General features: G+C 30.4%; 1 long non-coding RNA gene across 1 annotated transcript; it reads left to right on the forward strand.

The window, feature by feature from the left end:
• The first annotated feature begins 908 nt into the window (after window positions 1–908).
• Window positions 909–4322, forward strand: LOC111716741 (uncharacterized). Its single transcript, XR_002768583.1, has 4 exons — window positions 909–1037; window positions 2315–2354; window positions 3651–3689; window positions 4230–4322. It is a non-coding gene; the product is annotated as an uncharacterized LOC111716741 (long non-coding RNA).
• Window positions 4323–4856: the final 534 nt, after the last annotated feature.

Raw genomic sequence — 4856 nt, forward strand, 5'->3', positions numbered from 1 at the left:
AATTTTTTGTTAACGAGACATTTGGTTAGTTTTTTTTCTGTCGTTCGTTTAAAATTTTAATTAGTTTGTTTTCAGAATTATCATTAATTTTCCATCCATTTTGTTAATAACTTAACAATCATACAATCCAATAGTTCGTTCAATGAATTCGTTTGTTAAGTAAACTGTTTGTTCAGTAAAGCCTAAAGTTTTTTTTTCAAAAGTTTGTTCGAAAATTGTTCGTTCAGTATAAAACTATCGCTATTTCAAGTTCGGTCGAAAACGATCGTAAAAACGATATAGAAATCGTTAACGGTCTTACTGATCAACAAGGGGTATTGACCCTTAAATGTCGTCTTTCATTTAAATTATCCAACACATGAATATTTTTCTAAAAATTAATAAGTAAGAGTTTTCCATTGTTTTGCCATTTTTAAACATTGCTATGTCTGAGTGTCTTACAAAGTTTTGAAATTGGAGGAGGGGGGGGTGAGATTGTCGCAGCTAATTGATATACGACACCAGGTGTATGTAACGATCACGTGCTCAGAAAATATAATAAATATTTATTCTTTGTAAAACAGTTCTATTGTGCACACTGTAATTGTACAGGGTTACCCACAAAGAATAAGGCTGTAAAGACGACCGTAAGCTCTTTCAATCTGACAATCCCAAGTTTAAATTAAGTCTTCTGTCTTAAATATGGTATTATATGGTATTATATGGTATTATATGGTATTATATGGTATTATATGGTATTATATGGTATTATATGGTATTATATGACTTGTTTAATGATTTGACGAAGAAAGAAATAAGTTTACACTTTACAGTCGCAGGAAATCCTGAATATAAAAAAACTGATAAATTCCCTAGCCGGGTTTTTTAGCGGGATTGTGTGCATGTGTGTGCATTGAGATTAGAATATTAATAGATCTTATTTTATATTTTTAATTTGTGAGTTCTTTGTAGGTAACCCTGTAAACGTATGTATTGTTCTGTTTTTTAGGAGATACTGGTTCGAAACCCTTGTCTTTAGCTGAACAGTTGGTAGCAAAGTAACAATTTTATTATTATTATCAACCAGGGTCGAAATTTAATGAATTGAAGAGAGTTTGCATAACTAATGACAGTAGAAAGACGACTTGATATTTGATCTTTGTAAAGGTTTGCGGCATTTATTCCTAACCCTAATTTTAGAAGTTAACACCCAGCAGCTCTATTAAAAAATGAATCCAATAGTTTAAAAGAACCGATTTTTTTTAGCGGGATTGTGTGCATGTGTGTGCATTGAGATTAGAATATTATGTTCCGCGTGAGTCCAGTCCTCTGGTATATATTTCTTGAATTACATAGTTTCCTACCTTTACGTCGGTTATAAAGGCTCGAAAATAATACAAACGAGCAACATATTCACTCTAGAATCTAAAAGATATGATGAATATGAAGAGATTAAACCATAATCTCTCTTAAGCGTCCTGGACAGTAGCGCGGAACCATCAATGTTCAGCGTAAGTCTAGTCCTCTGGTATATGTTTTCTTAATTACATAGTTTCCTACCTTTACGTCGGTTATAAAGGCTTGAAAATAATATGCAGCAAGGAACTATCAATGTTCCGCGCTGGCATATTCCTTAATTAGTTAAAATAATATGCAGCCACACCAACGAAGAACCATCAATGTACTTCGTTGGTAGAGCTCTCAATCTGTATGTTGTTACATAGTAATAATTTTATTCAATCCACATAAACCTGTCTCGTCAACATCAACTTATTTTATGCATTAAATGTTCCACTACTTCATTGATTTTCAAACCTACTGCTAATGGAATGCTATCCTTTTATAAATAATGTAGTTTTTTTTCCTTCTTATCCTGAAATGCAGTCTTATCAATACTTGAATATAAACGTAACATCAATTGTAACAGGAAAAAACGATAAAATGTATCCGTTTGATTTTTTATTAACTAAAATAAGAATATATGTACACGATAGTATCGTAAAATAGTTGTATTAAATACATGTGAACAATTTTGTGCAGTTTATATAATATAATAAATATCTAGATCTTAAAAGAGATTAGAATATTAATAGATCTTATTTTATATTTTTAATTTGTGAGTTGTTTGAAAAACGTTTAATAAAATTATGTTTTTCGGCTTAGCATTAAGTTGAAATATAAAAAATTATAGAGTTTCTAATTTCAAATTGGTAGCTCTCATATTATCCAAATTTAACAATCCCTTAAACCACCTGACTTACATTTATTCCTTTCCAATACTTTTTTTAAATTCATTTCGTAAACTTTTTTCTCAAAAATTATTTTTCTTTTTAAGGAAGAACACAGGGCTGAAGAAGACGGTGGAAAGTGAGGAGGTCAGTTTAAAGGAACTGTAGACTGAATTTGAAGTTTAAAGGGACTGTAGACTTAATTTGAAGTTTAAAGGAACTGTAGACTTAATTTGAAGTTTAAAGGGACTGTAGACTTAATTTGAAGTTTAAAGGGACTGTAGACTGAATTTGAAGTTTAAAGGGACTGTAGACTGAATTTAAAGTTTAAAGGAACTGTTGACTGAATTTGAAGTTTAAAGGGGCTGTAGACTTAATTTGAAGTCTAAAGGGACTGTAGACTGAATTTAAAGTTTAAAGGAACTGTAGACTGAATTTGAAGTTTAAAGGGACTGTAGACTTAATTTGAAGCTTAAAGGGACTGTAGACTTAATTTGAAGTTTAAAGGGACTGTAGACTTAATTTGAAGTTTAAAGGGACTGTTGACTCAATTTGAAGTTTAAAGGGACTGTAGACTTTATTTGAAGTTTAAAGGGACTGTAGACTTGATTTGAAGTTTAAAGGAACTGTAGACATAATTTGTAAATTTAAAGGAACTGTAAACTCAATTAGAAGTTTAAAAGGACTTTAGACTTAATTTGAAGTTTAAAGGGACTGTATACTTAATTTGAAGTTTAAAGGGACTGTAGACATAATTTGAAGTTTAAAGGGACTGTAGACTTAATTTGAAGTTTAAAGGGACTGTAAACTCTATTTGAAGTTTAAAGGGGCTGTAGACTCAATTTGAAGTTTAAAGGGGCTGTAGACTCAATTTGAAGTTTAAAGGGACTGTAGACTCAATTTGAAGTTTAAAGTGACTGAGCAAATCAAGAAGTTAAAATTTTTCAAAATTATAATTTATTATGCTTTCAAATTATCACTTGTGTTAAAAATAAATGAAAGACCCAAAAAGAAAATAATTTGTATTATTACATGTTTGTATTCCTGTCATAAAAACATGTCGACATAAAACTCAAACATAAAATTACTTTCCTTTTGTATTAAAGAGACTAAAGGGACTTTATAAAGCATAATTTCAAGCAACCATCCATGCAAAGAGACAATGCCCGATTCACAACGGTTCTCTTAAAAGCTTTGTCTGATCAGGTTTAAATAAGAACTCAATTTTTCTGATTTTTTTTCTGATTATTTTCTTTTGTGTTTTCTCTACAAAAGGAGCTCGCGCATTTCTACTGCAAAAAAACATAGCGGAAATATAGAATTTTAACCTTTTAATTCTAGAAAAACGACAATATCCTCCACATAATAGATCAGATTTGGGTACCGCTGTGATTCTTTGCATTGAAGATGACTTGAAATTACTTGAAACCATTATATTTTTAGGTTGCCCCAGAACCTATGGATATGATGTCGCAACTACAGGTCCATTGTTAATTTTTTTCTTGAAGGGATTGTTAAAGTTATTTCAAGTTATTCTCAAGTGAAGCATGCCCGATAGAGCTAAATTAAAAAATGTTAAAGACATCCTAGTTTTTCCTTCTAACAATTGATAATTTTCATTTGTGGCTTCTTGTAAAGTGTTTTTTTATACATTAACAGAGTAAAAAACCATTTCTTGGTTATATCCATTTTCTGGGCTTTGACAGGTCCCACATACACATTCAGTAAATTCGATGAACATAAACAGATTAAAATAAGGGAAACAAACACAAGTGTCGAAATATTTAGATAAAAAGTATTTAAATTTATAAAAATTTAAGAAAAAATTCTGAATTGAAAGAAAATTTCTGAAAAGTATTAAAGATTATCAACAATGATATAATATATTTTTTGAGAAAAAAAAACAAAGATTTGTTTTAAAGGTTAGACTCTACACAGTTTAAAATACTGAATGAAAAATTAGCTTTGTCTCTGAAGTTCATATCATCATTATCACAGAAATAAACAATCAATCTTTTTCAGAAAAAACTTGAAAAGCGAAAGAAGAACTAGTGCGTAGTTAATTGATTTTGTTTAATGTCAGGACTATAATATAATTAGATATTTAATCTTTTTTATTTTGTTTTATGTCACTATGTTTGAATTCATTTTATGTTTATATTTTGCAGTATGAGAGTAATTACGAAGGTCAGGCGTACTAAGGAATTTTTCACCGAGGGGGGGGGGGGAGGGTTCAGCACCCGTTTGGGCGTAAAACCCTTCTGGAAGTCAAATATTTCATTGTTTCCAGGGGGGGAGGCGGAGCCCCCTTAGTACGCCTTCGCTGTGAGTTTAAGATTTATTACAATATTTATATTCTTGGCCGGTTTTAAAATTTCTTAATTTTCTGCAGCTTATGCACTTTCTTTATTTATTACTGAATCAACTTTATATACAAGGCGAGTCAAAAAAAAGTCTGAATAGCGGAGTCTGGTGCAAAATTGTACTTGTTTTGTGCAACTCTCCTGTATGTTACTTTTTCAATATTTTTTGGGAATTTTTTTTGGTATTCCTAAAGGCCAAAAAAAATCCGCAAAACTTTTTTCTCTTTCAAAATCTAAAGTTCAGAAAAGCAAATATGAATATAAATATATTTCTATCAAATTCTAA

Source organism: Eurytemora carolleeae, unplaced genomic scaffold, assembly GCF_000591075.1.
Source record: "Eurytemora carolleeae unplaced genomic scaffold, Eaff_2.0 scaffold2173, whole genome shotgun sequence".
In the NCBI taxonomy this organism is placed as follows: domain Eukaryota; kingdom Metazoa; phylum Arthropoda; class Copepoda; order Calanoida; family Temoridae; genus Eurytemora; species Eurytemora carolleeae.